This window comes from Peromyscus californicus, unplaced genomic scaffold (genome assembly GCF_007827085.1).
Source record: "Peromyscus californicus insignis strain IS unplaced genomic scaffold, ASM782708v3 Scaffold_15__1_contigs__length_86483966, whole genome shotgun sequence".
NCBI classification, from domain to species: Eukaryota; Metazoa; Chordata; class Mammalia; order Rodentia; family Cricetidae; genus Peromyscus; species Peromyscus californicus.
The window spans coordinates 49,594,738-49,613,360 of NW_026294447.1; the positions used below are offsets into that span (position 1 = coordinate 49,594,738).

General features: G+C 48.5%; 1 protein-coding gene across 6 annotated transcripts in view; it reads left to right on the forward strand.

Moving 5' to 3' along the window:
* Dglucy (D-glutamate cyclase) overlaps nt 1-18,623 on the forward strand; it is a 132,693-nt gene that overhangs the window by 39,482 nt on the left and 74,588 nt on the right. For 4 of the 6 annotated variants that reach the window (XM_052738777.1, XM_052738782.1, XM_052738779.1 and 1 more), the window contains exon 1: nt 11,640-12,261. The exons of the other annotated variants lie outside the window; for them this stretch is intronic. The gene's annotated coding sequence lies outside the window, so the exon portion shown is untranslated. Of the gene's footprint in view, nt 1-11,639; nt 12,262-18,623 lie in introns of those variants that run through there. 6 annotated transcript variants of the gene reach the window in all.

The following is an 18,623-nucleotide window of genomic DNA, read 5'->3' on the forward strand; positions in this document are numbered from 1 at the left end:
GTCAGCGGGTAAAGTGCTTGCCACATAAGCGTGAGAACTGGAGTTTGCAACAACGTAAAGGTGGGGTGGGTGTGGCACCCCTCCTGTAATCCCCCCACGCCCCACTTCCCCCCACGTCCCCCTCCCCGGCTTGGAAGGCAGAGACAGGGAATCCCTGTGGCAAACTGGCTAACCAGACTAGCCAAATGAGTGAGATCTTGTCTCAACAAGTAAAAAGTGGAGAGACCTCTGGCCCCCCAACTCGGTGCACACACCTTTACCCACACACATCTGAACATGCAAAAACCCATGCTCGCGCACATGCGCGCGCGCGTGCGCGCGCATGCGCGCATACACACACACACACACACACACACACACACACACACACACACAAATAAAAGAAAATAATTAGGAAAGGGTAAGTTGTGTCTGTGACCACCATTTTTAATATCACTTATTTTATGTACCTTAATTTCTAACACTGGCTCTATGAATCACCAGTTTGAAAAGATTCCCTCCCTCCACCCCCCAAAAATGAGTGATTGACCTCTGCGGGCTTGTGTGAGCCAGCTCTTCCGCCAGTCGCCATAGCCTGACCCCTGCTGCAGGTGCTTGGACTCTACCCAGAAGTCCAGCCCGGACACCCGCCAAGGGCCGGGACTGTGTCAATCTCGTCCTTCACTGAATCATTGGTATTGCCCAGGAGCCAGGAGAACGCCGTCCTCAGAGCGTGGGCACACAGAACATGCTTGCTGAAAGGGGCTGTCTGTGAGCACAGAAGCATTTCCTAAGTGCTTGGCAGTTGTTGGCTCTCCCACAAACATCGGCTAACTGAATGGCAGAGAGAAAAAACAACAGCAAAAGAAAAAAGAACAGAGACCTGCCTTTAGCTTATTTATCCATATCAGTTAAAATCGCAGATGTGTGCCCTGCCCTGGGCTCAGGGCAAGCTCTTTCTGATTTGGGGAAAAAGTGTTAAAGGAGAATGAAAGAAGTTTAGGAGGAAAAGGAAGGGGCCAGCCTGAAGTAGGAAGTATACAGAAGAATTAGGGCAAAGAAACTGGCTTGGTTCCTGACCCACCGGAAAGAAAAACAAGATGGGAAGTGTTGTGGTATGGGGCCATTGTTTTTATAAATGCCCTTCGTTGTTATAAAAAAAAAAAATCTTCCAGGGATGGGGAATATAGCTCAGGTCTTAGGCAGTAAAAGGTGTGTAAACCTTATGTGCTTAGTGTGCACTGGACCTAGGAGTCTATCTACAGCACCCACCCCCACCATCCTGAAAAATCCCTTATCTTTGGAGATCCCGACGTTGATTATTCTTCGGAAGTAGATTTATTGCCTCAATTTGAGGATCCTGCATACTCTGGGGCTTCCCACTGACCTAGGTAACCTAGTTGGGGTTTCTATTGCTCTGCTAAAACACCATGACCAAAGGCAACTTAGAGAGGACAGCTTTTATTCGGCTTACACTTCTACATCATAGCCCTTCACTGAATGAAGCCAGGACAGGAACTCAAGCAGGACAAGGACCTGGAGACAGAGGCCATGGAGGGTAGTGCTCACTGGCTTGCTCTCTGTGGCTTGCTCAGCCTGCTTTCTTATAGAACCCAGGACCACCATCCCAGGGGTGGTCTTACCCACCATGGGCTGGGTCCTCCCCCATCAACCACTAATTAAGCAAATGCCCTACAGGCTTGCCTACAGCCTGATCTTATGGAGGCACTTTCTCAATCGGGGTTCCCTTCTCTCTGATGAAACTAGCCAGTATCAAGTTGACATAAAAATCAGTCAGCACAGCAGTGCAGGAAAGCAGCTGACCGACCTAGCTTCCATTCAGCACTCCCTGCTCCCAGAACTGCACTTGTCACTTAGCTTGCTGTGCCTCCTTCTGCAAGTGACTGCCCCTCTCTGGGCCTCTGTCTCCTCATCTTTGATGAGAAAATTAGATGGTTTTAAAGTTTCCTTCCAGCTGTAACATCCTATGAGCACAAGTTCATTTTTCACCCTGACCCAGATTTTAAAGATAATGTACTTAAAATAATATCAAATTTGAAAGTGATCAGCTCTCTCCTACGCTTAGAAATGTCATCACTGGCAGTGCCTTGGTAGGTGTTGAGTCCTATTTCGGTACCTGGGGGTTCAGAAGAGGAGGAAGAGAGTGTGGGAAGGTAACCAATTCTGTAACCTCCTCATGACTCCTGAGGCCAAGTCGATGCTTGTCTTGAATGCCTGATCCAAACAGCCATGAGTTATGGATGTACTTTGGGATGGGGACAAGAATAGCATCCCTGCTTTCTTTCACAGGGGGCCTGTTCAAGGCCCTGGACATAACATGATTTCTCTCTGACTTTCAAAACAACTTGTCAAGGTGCGCAGTATGACAGTCCTCCAGGCATAAATGAGCAGGGACTGAACTTGCCAATTTAGCCGAACTCCAGGGGGCCAGGGTTCCAACTGGACTCTGACACTTTTCCCCTGCTGCCTTTGCCAAAGGACACTTGGTTAGGGAGGATGGCTTCAGACCAGCATCACCAGCAGGAGCTGGGGGGCTAAGAAATGCAAGTGTGGGCCTTCGCCTAGGTCTACTGAGTCAGCTCAGGGTGGGCCTGAGAGCTGGCTTCGAGCAAGCTGGGGAGCACCAATAGTTTCTGTTTTCTTTCTCTCCCTTCCTGCTTCTCTCTCCCCCTCCCTTCATCTCCTTTTCCGTCATGGCTTCCGTCTCCCTCCCTCTTCCTCTTCTTATCCTTCCTTCTCTTCCTCTTCCCTTCCTGCTCTTCTTTCCTCCTTTCTTCCCTTCCTCCCTCTCCGTCTCTCTTGCCCTCATCCACCCCTTCCTTCCTCTCTTCACTGTACTCTCTTCTGATTTGAGATTTTGATTTTGATCTTGGCACAGCACTTGTCGTGAACTCTACCCTCCTAACACATTTTCTGGTGCCTGTAAAGCACTGTTGACTGTAGGTACAGAGCTGGGTAGAGTCTCAGAGCCTTTTTCATCTTGCTTAACTTAAACTTTATGGACATCAATAAGTAAACGGCCCCCTTTCTCACCCCAGTCCCTTGGCAATCAGCATCCCAATCTTGGAGTCTGTGGATGGGGGACAGGGCTGTTCCTGGAGGCTGCCTGGAAGTGGGACCATACGGTCCTTGTCTTCACATTCCTGCCTTGTTTCACCTCATTTGAGAGTCCCTCCGTGATGCTGGGCTGCTCGTCTTTATCTGGTTAATAGCCACCCTGGCAGGCAGTGGCCCTCAGATAGCCCACATTCCTGGTGTGGTTATAGTCATCTGCCCTTTGCCCTTTGCTGAGGGAGGTTCCAAATGCTGCACTGAGCATACAGCTGCCTCCTCAGGCTGTTCCTGAGTTGAGTCAAAATTGTTTTCCACATGTGATTGTCTGATTCTAATAGAGCAAACAGTGTTCCAGGCTTCTGGAATTCTCCTACTATTAAAGTCATGAGGGAGAAGATGCGTGGATTCCAGGAGGAAGTGTTCAGGGCCAATTTCAATGCCTCTCGTGGAGTTTTCTTCGGTCCCATGTCCATAATGGGTTTGCCCCACATGAAGATGAGCAAGCAGACAGTCATGACGTGAATTCTGCATGTTGATTCTTCCTGGGGTCTTTCTTACTTGTGCTTCCGTCCCTCCAGCGCTGGGCACAGCTGCCAAAGGGCAGGTGGCTTAGGAGTCAGCTTTCTGTTAATAGAACAAACCTCTGAGACCATCACCTGTAAAGTGGGGTTTCTTTTGACCAGTTTTAGGGGTCCAGTCCATGGTCGGTTGGCTCTATGGCTTTTGATCCTGTGAGAGACAACACTGCACAGGAGAGAGCCTGTGGAAGAGTAAAACCATTCACTTCGTTGGGGAGACATGAAGCGGAGTGCCCACTGAAGACGCCAGGCTCCCCATAATCCCTTGGAGGGCACATGCCCCATGACCTAAGGCCCTCTTACCCAGCCCCACTGTTTAATGCTTCTTCCATTTTCCAATAGTGTCAGTCTGGGGTCAAGCCTTTAACACGTTGGCTTCGGAGGACATTGCAGATCCAGATTATAGCATTGCCATTGGGTGGGAGGCAGGAGGCGTGGCTTGTAGAGAAGCAGTGGCCTCCGTCTGTAGAAAGTCATCAGTCTCGGCTCCCATCTTAGTAGGGTACAGCATGAGTCACGGCCCCTACAGAGAGTAGGAAGTGGGGGTTCAGGGGGCCTGGCAGATTTGTTTTCTAGTCCTAGGGATGACAGGATGCTATGGACTCCTGCTTCTCGACCTAACGGTTGCTCAGGTACTTCTTTGGCCAAAGCAGACCCACTCAGTGTTGGAGAATTACTGCAGACATGCTGTCGAAGCTACCGTCTGTTCCCAAAGCTCCGGCCATGTGCTCAGTGCCGTTCCCCCTGAACAGATGAAGTTACTGGAGAAAATCCTTACACAGCACGGGCCGGCCTCATCTTAAATCCCAGCTCCAGACTGCAAATGGCTATCAGCACCACCGAGCCATCTCACCCCTCTTCTCTTGGCTTTCCTTGCTGCCCCCCTTCCCTTCCTGCCGCCTGCTTCCTCTTCCCGAGGCTCCAGCCCAGCTCTGGGGATGACCATGCCACATGCTTGGCATGGAAAATAGAAGCCAACAGATGGAACTCTCTCAGCTTGGCACCGCCAAAATGTGCATGGCATCCTACATCTTCAACCTCAGGTCTCTCTTCTTGGTCCCTGGAGTAGGAATATCTACTGCTTTCAAAGGCTGAGCTCTGAATTTGGGTCAGGATCCCACTCCATGTTGTCTCTCCCAGGAATTCACAGCCTGTTGTCGGTCTGCTTTGTCTGTCTCTCCATCCATTTATGTCTCCTTTCCTTCCTTCTTCTGTAAGCTTTTACTCTTTTATCCTTTTCACCTGTCCTAGACCATCTCCGCTCCCTCTAATCTCATATACTTGATAAATACACAAAAGTTTTAAAACAGCACCTATCTCCTTTGGTCACACTTTCCCCTCCAGTTCCTACCACGTTTTTCTGCACATCTATCCAAGCTTTTTTTTGTTTTTGTTTTTCTTTCCCTCATCTCTCGTTCCTTCATCTTTCTGCTCCAATTTGGTTTCAACCCACTGCCCTATGAAGTGAGAATGTTCAGCCCACCCTAGTACACTTTTATTTCCTGAGGGACATTTGGCAATATTTGAACATGTGTGTGTGTGTGTGTGTGTGTGTGTGTGTGTGTGTGTGTGTGTGTGTGATGGAGGCAGGGTTTCATAGCCCAAGCCAGCCTCAGACTGGCTCAAAAGTCCTCCTACCTCAGCCTCCCGAGTGCTGGTGTTACAAGTGTTCATGATTACGCCCCACCAATGGACAGTTTTACTTGTTGTAACTGGGGGAAGGATGCTCCTGACATCTAGTGGGCAGAGCTATGGACATGGCTGAGCATCCTACAGTATAGAATGACCTGGGTGCACTGGTCAGTGTGGTGCCATGGTTGAGGAACCTTGATGTAGACTCTCTTGCTAAGCTTAGCAGGAGCTTCCTGGATGCCAAGTCTAAGGAATCATTTTCTGTGCTCATCAAACTCATCCCTCTCGCCCTCTCTGCCCCGCCTCCGATTTCTTCCCTCGCTCTCTTTTATTCCGACACTATGGCCATTCCCTTACACATTTCTCCTCTCTCTGACTCAGTCGTAGGCTGGCTACTTTTTTCCAGTTCTTCCTCTTCCTAATGGCTCCTTCCTATGACTTCTTATCATTTTTATGCTGGATGGGGAGCCAGCCTGTCTGGCTTGAGTCCCAGCTCTCAGCTTCCCAGCTGTGTGTTCATAGTAACAATTCCTTCGTGTTACTTGGCAGCCTCGGTTTCTTCTTCCATAGACTGGGGCTATGATGGCGCTTACTGCAAACACCTGCAGTAGCTGAATGACAGACTCCAAATATACCGCACGGCACATCGCTGACTTCGTGTTCTGTTATTTTTATGACACAAAGCTAGCTATCTTTTTAGTTTTTACCTGAGACGTGAAAGAAACCACAAGTCTCCCACAAATGTGAAAGATTATTGTGCTGAAGACAAGACGTGGAGGGCCTTCCGTTTGTCCAGAGCAGGACAGAGGTTTGCAAAGATGTGATGCTTTCTCCTTCTTCCCACTCAAAAGCAGGTTGTATATAACATCTTCCTTGTGGACGGCTCTTTACCCACCCAGAGACAACACCAGAGGAAGCTTCGAGCTGACTCTGCTCTGCCACTGTCACCCCTGCACTCACCTTCCTCACTTTCCTCAGTTTCCCTCTTTGTACCCTGGGAGTACTTGTCTTTGTCTTGCTACTTCTTTAAGATCTGTGTGTGTATGTGTCTGTGTGTGTACGTGTGTATATGTGTGTGTCTGTGTGTGTATGTGTGTATATGTGTGTATGTGTGTGTGCGTGTGTATATGGGTATGTATGTGTGTGTGTGTATACATAGAGGCCAGAAGGTCAACATTGGACAGCTTCTCTGATCCCTCTTAACCTTCTTTTTTGAGGCAAGGTCTCCTGGAGCCTGAGCTTCACTGACTGGCTAGTCTGACTGAGCAGAAATTCTCCTGTTTCTGCTTCTCCACACTGCATTAACAAGGGTGCATCTCTGCCCCAGGTTGCTGTTCTTTTTTTTTTTTTTTTTTTTTTTATGTGATTTCTGGGCATCTAAACTCAGTCCCCACGCTTATGCAGCAGATACTTTACCTACCAAACCATCTCCCCATCCCCTGAATTTGCATTTTCTTTGGCTACATAAACGAAAGAAAATTTTGGTTCAGCTGCCCAGATCGACAGTTGCACGTTGTAACTGTGAAAACTCCCAAACCGTCAATGTGTGAATTGTATGATATAAGAGTTATATTTCAACAGAACTACTGAAAAAAAATAATACGGGCCTGGGGAGAGAGCTTGATTGGTAAAGTACTTACTATGCAAGCAGGAGAGTCTGAGTTTGGATCTCCAGCACCCACATAAAAAGCTGGGTGTAGCATGTGTCTGTAATCCCGGCACTGGAGAGGAAGAGGCAGACGGATCCCTGAGCTGGCTGGAGAGCCAGTCTTGCCCGACTAGTGAGTTCTAAACCAGTGAGAGACCCTGTCTTCCTTTTGTTCTTGTTTTTTGAGACTGGGTCTCACTCTACAACCCTCGCTGGTCTAGAACTCACTATGTGGACCAGGCTGATCTCGAACTCACAGAGATCCACCTGCCTCTGCTCCCTAAGTGCTGAGATTACAAGTGTGCTTCACCACACCCAGCTGAGAGACCCTGTCTTTCTAAATAAGGTGGATGGCACCTGAGGAATGACACTCAAGGGACTGTCCTCTGTACCCCCTGCCCCACATAGGAACACACACACACACACAGAGATGAAAGAAAACAAAAATTCAAAACGAATAGTGGCACTTACTGGCCACAAGTCTCCACAGCATCAGTTTTCATATTTTTACATCCAGCCAAACCAAAATGAGGCCAGGTATAGTGGCATACATCTTTAATAGCAGCATTCATGAAACAGGGGCAAGATGATCTCTGGCATTTCAAGGCTAGCCTAGTCTACATAGTGAAGTACAGACCAGCCAACAGCTACATAGCAAGACCCTGTCTCAAAATATAACACAAACAAACAAACAAACAAAATTTCTTCCTTTGACAGCCTAAGTAATCGAATACCTTTGGGCATATAAATCATTTGGTACTCACCAAGAACTTTATTTTAAACTATTTTAATTACATTGGCTTATTGTTTTGTGCATATATGTGTGTATGCACACATGTGCCAGGGTGCCAGTGTAGAGAGCAGACTCTCTCTTTCCACCATGTGGTATCCTGGGATCGAACCCAGGTTGCCAGTCTTGGGGGCAGTGCCATTACCTGCTGGGCTATCTCCCTGGCCCTTCATTTGCCTTTTCTATATTGAGATTGTACCTAAGATTGGCTTGAAGAAATTCAACTCGACAGCGGTTCCCTGAGGCTGTGTCACACACCAGGTTCTGTTGTAGACTCTGGAACTCTGCCATGAAAACACAGATGAAAAGCCACTCTCTCCAGAGGCTCAGGTCCCAGCTGGGGAGGTGGACGGCAGCTAGAAAGGAGTGGGAACACGCACCTGATGGCGGTAGGTTCTGTCAGAAACTGAAGCAGGACAAGAGAGGTCTGGTCAGTCAGGGAAACAGAGCCCAGGAAGTGACTTCACACAGGGAGGCCAGGCCAGGCCTCAGTCAGGAGGTATGCATCTGGTACTGCTTGTCCGTTTATTTTGAGACAAGATCCCATATAGGCCTTACTGGCCTCAAGCTTGCCACGTAGCAAAGGATGGCCTTGAACTTCTGCGCCTTCTGCCTCTGTCTCTCCGGTGGTTGGATTACATGTGTGTGCCACCAGTTTAGGTGGCAGTGAGAATCAAATCCCGGCTTCAAGTGTGATAGGAAAGCACTCCATCTGTGAGCTACATACCCAGCCCTGACATGTGCTGTTTCTAGCAATTCTCTCTCTCTCTCTCTCTCTCTCTCTCTCTCTCTCTCTCTCTCTCTCTCTCTCTCTCTCTCTCCTTTTACTCCACAGCAAGCCCAGGGCTTCTAGCAAGCTAATCGTCTATTCTGTTACTGAGCTACACCCTAACGCTTTCTGCTACCTCCAAAAGAATTTGAAAGCCCTCAAACGACAACATGAGCTAGAAACGCAAAGATGAGAGAACAGCAAGAAGGTTTATGAAATGAATTGAGCAAAGAGATAGAAAGGTCTGTGTGAGCAGAGGCACGGGTCGGGAGCAGTGTGAGAAGAGTTTGTACTATCTGAGAAGGAAGTCCAGGCTAGCCCAGCCAGGAGGGTCGTGGAAGGGAACAGACATGCAATGTGGAGACGCCTCTGTCCATAGTTAAAATTTTGTTATTGGGTCACCATGGAGCTGTTTTTTTTTTTTATTTTAATGAACTTTGACTTTTTAAAACTTAGCATATTATGGTTACTGAACTGTTTGGCGCCCTCCTAAGTTTTGTAAGAGGTTCACCCTAGCCTTGGTCCTGTGAAGCGAGTTTGTGCAGGCATGGCCAGAGTCCCTAGAGGAAGGGCTGGCTGAGTCTTCAGACTTGACTCTGTGGTCAGTACAAAGGCCACTGAAGGATCTTAAGCAAATAAATGATATAAGCGAAACACCGTTTGGGGATGACTGGCACGGAGAGTGTGGAGAGGTGTGGAAAGAGAGCAGAGAGCAAAGATCGGTCAGGAAATACACTAAGCAGGCTGATCCTGAGGCACTGGACCAGAAGCGGGTGCAGAAGGAAGCTGGCTACCCCCTGCCTCTTCGGGTCTCTGCCCGCCCTCCACCAGGCAGAACTCAGCATTCCCCCGCAGCCAGGCTCAGTAGCCACCAGCCTCTTGCCTCCTTCTGTTTTTACTATGACTAATTTGTGAAAAACAGGAAGTGCTACTGTGACGGTGGCATTATTTGTGGCTGAGAAGTGAACTTTTGAAAATGGCAAGCTCTGGGTCCCTTATACACAAGCTCACTTGTACAAACACATATATTCCCGTCGGGTAGACCCTTTTCCAGCAGGAACCATTATCTCCTTGGCTCTAACATCAGAAGGGACTCGAGAGTTGATATATTCCCGGGACTGGGGATAGGCTGCTTAGCCATTCTACAAGTCCCAGAGGAAAGTGAGCACAGCATGTAGGGGAGAGTGGCTGGTAGGTGCCACCAGGCACTGGGAAAGCAGGAAGGTTTACAGGCGGGTACAGGAAGCCCTGCCCTGCCCTCAGCTTTGGTCTTAGGGTCGCACTGTCACTGGAGGTATGGACTGCTGGTTGGGAAAGCCTGGAGACAGAGGAAGACCAAGGTATATAGTGGGCAGCTGGCTGGGATTGGTGGTGGTGGTGGTAGTGGTGTTTGTATGGTGTTCATATGGCCGAGAAGGGAAGCTCTCTGGCATTTCCTCTTATAAAGGCACTAACACACTCAGAGAAGGGCCCCGCCCTCATGATCTCATCTAGCCCTAAGTACTTCCCCCAGATTCCACTGCATTGAAGATCAGTGAAAATTTCAACAGGGGAATTTGGAGGGAAGCAAACTTTCAGCCCAGAACACGATAGGCGGAGATCGTTGCTTCTAGAAGCTTCCTATCTAATTGAGTTGAGAAGCACCTTAGAGGGGAAGAACAAGTCTTGAATTCCTATTTCTCCCATCTATTGAGTCCTTCCTTCTACACCTGACCTTTAAACAGCGAGCGTGCAGCTGTTACTAGATTTCAGTGCTTTTCTGTCTGTTTCTGGGCGACTTCGAGGCAAACTTGACTGCCCCTCTCTGTTCTTTTGACTTTGCAGTCGCTTCTCTTGCAGAGCATATTCTGACACGGAGGGTAAAGCTATTTCTCTCTCCTAGCACTTTTGCCTACATGGCATCCACCAAAGAATCCAACTGCAAATGTTCGGCATTCTTTGCATCTCTGGTCAACCACACAGTTTTGCTTTCTGGGGTTCTGAATCTCATCATTACGCCTCTAGAAAAATGGAAAGGGCATGCCTCAGGCCCTGGATATTTGCTTTTTGCAAACTGTCTTCTCCTGAGGGGTAGAGGTTAGGAGTGTTCTTACAATTTTAGGTATCTAATAAAATGTTTTCATATGTTGACAGCTTACCTGCTTCAAATGTACAAGTCAGTGGCATTAGGTACATCCATCGTGTTTTACCACCATCACCACCAGCCACTTCCAGAACCCTTTCATCCTCCCCGGCTGACGCTCTGTGCCCATTAAATGCTAACTCTACATTTTCCTCATCCACCCCTTTCTAGCTACTGGTTTACTTTGTCCCGTGACTTTTGCCTGATCCAGGTACCTCATTACAGGTAGCATTATAGACTCCTTCTCATTTCACTGGCTCATTTCACTCAGCACAATGCCTTTGTCTTTGTGTATTCAGGTTGCTAGAACAAAATACCACAAGCTGGGTGGCTTGTAAACAGCAGAAATTTGTTTCTCACAGTCCTAGAGACTGAGAAGGCCAAGATCAGGTGCCCGCTGATTCAGTATCCAGTGAGAGTCTGTTTTTTGGTGGGGGAGTACAGATGGTGCCTTCTCACTGTCTTAACGTAACAAAGGGTGAGGCACACCTTTGCCAATCGCCACCGCCCCCCCCCCCCCCAGGAGGGGAAGAAGCTAACCAGACAGGGGAAAAAGAGTTGGAAAAGTGACCCAGGAAGAGACATGCCAAGCCTGGCACCAAAAGGATTTGCCATGCGCTTTAGCACGTGGTTTGTGCTGGGGCGGGTATGAGGCTCAAGAGAGCTAGGGAAGGTGAAGCCGCAGGGCAGGCTGGGACCATCTGCTGAAGAACCTGCGTGGTTGGGACTAATGCTGGGTCTGAAGGGAAGTCCTCATAGCTTTGAAGCAAGGGAGGGAGAGCAGAACCTGTTATTCCCTCGCAGGAGGCATCCAGAAAAACAAAAACAAGCCAACAAAAACAAATCGCAGGCCCTGCCAGTATCTCCCAAGCATTTTCCAAGTGCTAGAGACTGACCTAGCATTGTGTTCCTGTTATGTCAGCTAAGCCTCAGATGAGCGAGGAGCACACTGAATGCTAGAAAGCAACTTACCCAGGCTTCACCCCCACCCCCAACCCCCCAACTCAGCACAGCCCCAGGGCCAGCAGCTCTGAGCCTGACTCCCAGATCAGGACCAGCATTCTCACCTGTACCCCAAATGACCCAGTGCAGTCTGACATTTGGACAGTACAGACGGCAGTCCCAGAGTCTGGCTCATATTGGAACCACCAGGGTAGTTGTGAAACTCCTCAATGTGCAGTGCGTGCCCCTGAGGTCTGTGGCATGAGAATTTCTGGGGCTGCTACCCTGCTACATAAGGATTTTTCATCCTCGTAGGTGATGGTGGCCGTGTCCTTGCTTAATGCTGCCTAGGGAAGGCAAGAAACTCCTGTAAAGGGAACTGGCCTTAGAGGGTTCTTCCAGCCACCAGCAACTCTGTGGCTTTAAGAGCCATGGCTGGCATCCTGCCAAGGAAGCCACCACCCCAGTACAGGCCTTGCAAGCATTGGCTGCAGGAGTAAACTGTAGCAGGCAGTGGTGCCCGGGGCTGGCCCTGGCATGTAGACCGAGCCTGAGCTGGGCAGAACAAACCGGTGGCAGTGGCGGCGGCAGCAGGCAACCCCAGAAGCTCCTGTGAGCTGAAGAAAAGAGATCTTTATGCCTTTCAGAGGGAAGCTCATTCTGCAAGGCTAAGGAAACAAAGGGAAGGATTGTGTGTCACTCTAGTCCAGACGTCTCAAACCAACAGTAAGTCAGCAGGGAACACAACATAGTTCTCTGCCCTAGGCAACATCCACACACCCCTCCCCACCCTGCCCGAGGAGCCCAAGGGTTTAAGGACACTGCTCTAGGGAACTGCAGGCCAAAACCAATTAACAGTTTCTTTGCTGGAATCCATCTGGGCCTCCCCTTGGAAAGTCCAGTCTCTGCTCCTGAAACCTGGGACCAGGAGTTGTAGAAATGCTTCTCCTCCCTCCTGGGATGGCCTTTCAAGGCATCTTCCTGTCGTTGAGAACCCCAAGAGCATGTGAGGGCAAAGGAAAAGAAACTGAAATCATTGACTTGGGGTGTCTGTCAGCTTGGGGCCAGAGCCTGCTAGGGAGGAGAGAATGCAGCTCATGACGGTGACTTCAGGGATGTCATGAGGGGAGGACAGTCCAGTCCAACACAGACCTGAGATTGTTGGCCAGATAACCACAGGGCTCAGAGGTCCCTCCCTGTCTGCCTTTGAGGAACTGAGGGCTGCAGGTGAGACCAACTCACACTCAGAGTCGGCTTGCTTCTGTCCCCATTGGGGGAGCCAAGGCTGACTTGGCTCAGGTGACTGTGGCAGCATGCTTCAGACCTGTGTGTAGCCCAGTGCAGGAGGCAGAACCCTGTGACTTTGGGAAGCCTCTCCTCTAGAGTGTCCGTGCCTGTCTGCTGTCTTTCTTCCTTTCTGTGTTATTAACCTAGAGGTGACAATCATCTATCTACCCAACTTCAGGAGCATGGATGGAAAAACCACCGGTGTGCTGGGGAGGAGAGCAAGTGGAGATTGCATCTGCAGGGAGCAGCATGTCAGCGTTGATGGACACAGAGGGGAGGGAGGAGCATTGTACTTTCAGAGCAGCTAAGTCCCGCCAAAGGATGGGGAATTGAAGTCAGGAGCGAGAAGCAGAGGGAAAGCAGCCTCTGCTAGGAGGAACGGGGGAAACTGAGGCAGAAAGACAGGCAGGGTGGAATTAACTGAAAGCTAAACTGGGCTTATACATACTTATGGTGAGGGATTTTTGTGTTAGCTTTCCATTGTTATGACAGAATGCTTGAGATAAGGGACTTTATGGGGTTTCATTCACCAAAGTCCTTTGACGTGGCCATTTTCGGGATGAGGTGAGACCTTTCAGCATGGCTGAAGCATGTGGTAGAGGAAAGCAGCTCAACTCACAGCAGCCAGGAAGCAAAGAGAGAAAGAGAGAGACAAGACAAGATTGCCCCTCCTGAGCACCCCTCCCAAATACCCACTTCCTCCAAAGTGACCCCATTTTATGTAGCTTCCACCACTTCCCAAAAGCCCACTGATGAGGTCAGAGCCCATATGCTGCAATCCCGTCCCAAAGGCGCCATCCTTGAACATCCCTTCAATAGTGATGCATGTGATCACAAACTTAAAGCATCAGCTGTTCCTTCTGGCTTGGGGACGGAATTCCAGGAGGTCAACTGGTGGTTCTTGACCTGGCGTGATGTACACATGTGAGAAAACAAGGACATTTGGAGAATGTCACAGGCATATCTGAAAGATCTGTGTCAGCAGAGCAGCTGAAGTCCCCAGCTTCCTTGAGTTGGGAACCTTTGAATTCTTTGTGCCACACCTGCTTCTGCACCTGCCAAGTTCCCATGGGTATGGCGGATTTATGCTGTTCTTGGACTTTCTGATAAGGATTCTTTTCTATTGAGGATGTGTGTGTGTGTGGTGTGTGTGTGTGTGTCACACACACACACCACACACACACACACACACACACGTACACATGCAAGCACCCGCTAGGTACATAGGTCTGAACCCTTCCAGTTAATTTCGATTAAATCTTCCTTCTTCAGTTAAGGATGACAGATGTACAAAGCCAAATGTACCCCTCTCCTTGACAGATTTCACAGCCTTTCTAGGGTATCTGCCAAATTGCTAGATGGTATTTACATTTTAAAAAAATAGAGTGCATTTTGTTATTTGGGTTTTAAGGATTTTCCAGCCTGCTTTAAGGCAGTTTATCACTCATGCCTCACTTTATGGCTTTCAAAGCTTTTCTTCAACATTCATAAATCCACTTTATCCTTCCATGAAGCCAATAGTTTGGTTCTTCTCACATGCTCTCTTGGAGAAAACTGACTTGTAGAGACACTAACTGACTTGTAATGGTTAGCATCCAGTCATGGGTCTCTGGAAAATTGAACCCTGTCTTCTTTAAAAAAAAAAAAAAAAAGCTTTTTAATTTAAATCATTGTATGTGTGCATGCATGTGTCACAGTGTCCTGTGAAGGTCAGAGGACAACTTTGTGGAGTCGGTTTTCTCCTTCCATCTTTGTGAATGTTCTGGGCATTGAACCAAGCTGTAGGGCTTGGTTGGCAAGTACCTTTACCTGCAGAACCATCTTGCTGGCTCTGAACCACGTCTTTTTGACTGCGTGGACCTGTACGAAGAGATGCTCTGAAACACAGTGAATGAGGCTACCATCTCACTCCAGGACACACAGGTTAGGCTTCAGGGTTGGTTGTCCAATGACGGTGAGCCATCAGCTGAAGTGCGGCATCTCCCGGCGCACATCTCCTGTTCTGTAAAACAGAACAAAGGCCCGGTCTAGGAGATAGGCGTGGATTAAACGAGATAGCGCATGACAAGTGTTTAGAACAATGCCTGGCACGTGGTAGGCTTTCAGTAAACACTGTTCAGCTCTAACTTTATCTGTACTTTGGGGAAAGACATTATTAGCTAGACATAGGCTAGGCTGTAACCAAAAGTTCTTAAGATGGGTTTTCTCAGAGGGCAGAGGAGATGATTTGTCTTTCACCTAAGGGTTGAGAAGCAGGTGGTCAGTGCAAGGGAGAGCAGCAATGCTGGTCCACAGAGCCGTCCAGGAGCCCACGTTTCTTCTGCTTTCTGGCTCCCTGTTCTTCTTAGTCAAAGTTCACTCACTTTCTCTTCCTTCTGTTCCTGCCTGTAGGAAGAGGGGGAGGGGATAGGGGTTGACAGCCTCCTCAATGATATAATTCAGAGGATGGACCGTCCGTTCACTCATATCCCACTGGCCAGCTCCTCGGAGCACCACAGGAGAGTCTGAGAAATGTAGACTCCTGCTGTACCGATTAAAGATGCTTACAGAAATCGTAGAGGTCCTCCTTCTAAAGGAAAGAGAGGGAGAATCGAAATTGAGAACAGTTGGTGGTCACTGTTCCATGTCCCCATAGATGTGTCCCTTAGAATTGAATTTGAAACTGTTATCTCACAGGGGTTCTGCTTCATGCCTGCTGGGGGCCTGTTTTATCTCTGTGTTTTTCTTCAGAAAATCTAGGGGTAGCTCTTGGCTCCAGTATTTGAGGTGAATGCCTCTAGCACCAGTGAGATTACCTCCCATCAACTGGTCAGGCTGTCCACAGTTGTTCAGCCTTGCCCTCTGTACCCAGCAACAGCGGCATTGCGCTCTGTTTGACGTATGTTTGTTTTTCCACATCTTTTAGTTAATTCCCTTGTCTCTAGAGAGACTGTCCTTTGTGATCTTGGATCTTTGGTGGCTGATGAAGAAAGGGTATCCTTCTGTTGCCTGGGGGTCCGTCTTTGTCTCTGTTGTGGGGGGGGGAACTTCTCCACATCTCACCAGGGATTCTCTACAAGGTTCAATAAGCAAGGTGCTCTGGTTATAGAAGTGTCCCCCAATGGTCCATGTGTCAAAGGCTTGGTCAACGGGCCTGTGGTGCTAGTGGGAGGTGATGGAGGCTTGAAGAGGTAGGGCCTGATGGGAGGCAGTTAGGTCACTTAAGGCATTCCTTTGAAGGGAATATTTGGAGCTTATCACTCCTCTCATCCTTATTTCCCATCCACTATGAGGTGAGTGCTATTTCTGTCATATACTCCAGACATGATGTTCTGCCCCTGCTCAGGTCCAAAGGCAACCCCTCTGAAACGTTTGAAACTGTGAGCCAAAATAAATCTTTCCTCTTTTTGGATGAATTTACCTCAAGTATTTGTTACAGGAACAGAAAGCTGATGCATCCCAGCTCACTTTTCTGGTAGTGGGATGGGCAGAAATGAGAGAGTTCACTCTCCATACTTACCTGAAATCAGTCCATCAAGAAGTAGCTTAACTTGGCTCAGTGAAACAATGTGAAGGGATGAATATACCAGTGTTCTGTTCTTGTTATTGTCCAGAACTAAGACTGGAAATGAACACCACAAACATCTCAGGAGAGCTTAGCTCAGGGCCAGAGAATGTGCTTTGATGAATAATGTTAACACAGAATGAAGGAAATGTATTACTGAGTGCCGACTACACACTGGTCACCTACTAAACTCGTAAGTTAAGGGATTGAATTGTGAGCCTTAGACCTAACAGAGTTTTGCAGAGATGCGTATGTTAGTTTTCTCATTTCACCCTGATAAGCATGAATTTTTTCATATTTTGTAGAAAAAAAGGTTACTCTCAGAAAGAAAAATAGTGGGGCTGAATTTGAACCATGTCTGTCTGATCCTTCTCATCCCAGCTCTTCCTATTATTACCTCGTCTGCAGCTAGTCACTTTCCTTGTTGAAGACAGAATCTGTCTCATATACAGGATGACCGTGGCCACTCAGCTAAGCACTCCAACCAGTGATAACTGTTAAATGAAGGCGAGGACTTCACATGACTGTGGTGGTCACTTTTCTCTCTATCCTGCAGCCCCTCTACCCACTTTTGTCTACTTACCCTCCTATCCAAACCCATCCGATTGAGCCCCGCATCTGGAATGCCTCTGCCCTGCCCCTGCCCCGGGGGTGCTAACTATGCTGGAGGAACGTGGTTTAACATGGGTTCTTTGAACTATTAACTGACTGGTCCCCAAGGCTGCCTGAAATCTTTCCAGTTGTCCCTAGACAGTTCCTGTGACTAGGCATCGCCATCTTCTCCTGATTGTTCTTTTTTCCTCAACCCTTTCTCAAACCTCATTGTCATTGGCACTGGATAGATCCTGACCATTGACATACCTGAACAACACTGAAGCTGTAGGGAATTTAAGGTACCAAGGCCCACACTGACAATCACCTCAATTCCTTTCCTCCTTTTATCTTTCTTACGCTAGGGAGAGGTGTGTTCCTGCCCAGGGCTGCCTCATCTCTCTTGGAACCTCCCTCCACCCATTGTGCTCTCTCTCTCTCTCTCTCTCTCTCTCTCTCTCTCTCTCTCTCTCTCTCTCCCTCCCTCCCTCCCTCCCTCTCTCTCTCTCTCTCTCTCTCTCTCTCTCTCTCTCTCTCTCTCTCTGTGTGTGTGTGTGTGTGTGTGTGTGTGTGTGAGAGAGAGAGAGAGAGAGAGAGAGAGAGAGAGAGAGAGAGAGAGAGAGAGAGAGAGAGAGGGAGAGGGAGAAGGAGAGGGAGAGAGAGAGAGGAGAATCCCTATGCAGCTCAGGTGTGGCCTTGAACTGTTGATCCTCCATCCTCTGCCTCCTGAGTGCGGGAGCATAGCCATGTGCCACATCTGATGTTCATCTTACTTCTACGAGTCGAGTCATTTCCCTCTTAGCAGCCCATGCACACATGTGGAGGTTGCTTTTCGAGTGGAAAAAGAAATGACGTGTACTTTTTCAGAACCTTGTCACTGTCAAAAAGCCCAATGTGTCACATTGTGACACCCCTATAGCATATTTCCAACAGTTTTGTTTTCTTTCTTTCTTTCTTTTCTTTTCTTTTTTTTCTTTTCTTTTTTTTCTTTTTTTGAAACAGGGTCTCCTACAGTCTATGTGGCTTGGAACTTGGCTTTGTAGCTGAGGATGACATTGAACCTCCTGCCTCCACCTCCCAAGTGCTGGGATTATAGGCAAGAGCCACCACACTTGGCTGTTTCTGACTTTCAAGCAGAGCATCACTTGGCTTTAAGTCTTCTTACAGAGCTACACAGTCAGCTAGCAGAGGGTACCACGCCCCCCGCTGCCTCTTCTCTCCAGGATCCCCCATTCGTGGCATCATTGCCTTTGGTCTGTGGGGTCGATGGTCAGCAGGACTTAGGACTGGAAGTGTGAGTTAGGTCCTCTGTGTGGCAGCTAATCGGTAAGCATCAGGCTTGCTGTTGGACAGTGTGGCTTTCCTCAGTGGTGTGGCTGCTGGGGCTCCTTTGCCTAGCAGAGGGGTTGCCTATACCTTGCTCTGCCTGTAGCACGGTTGACCAGGAACAACTCTCCACGCTTCCTAGTCACCTTCATCTTCAGGAGACTGTTGTTATCAGACTTGAAATTTAGCTACTGCTGCATCTGCTCTCTGGGATGACAGAGTTGCTGTCTCAGTGATTTAAGCCTGAATTACTGTCTGAAACACGTCGCTAGGCATACCTGTTTGTAGAGTGTGGGATGTATCAGGACCTGCCTTTTCCTTTTCAGCCTAGGTTTTCCTT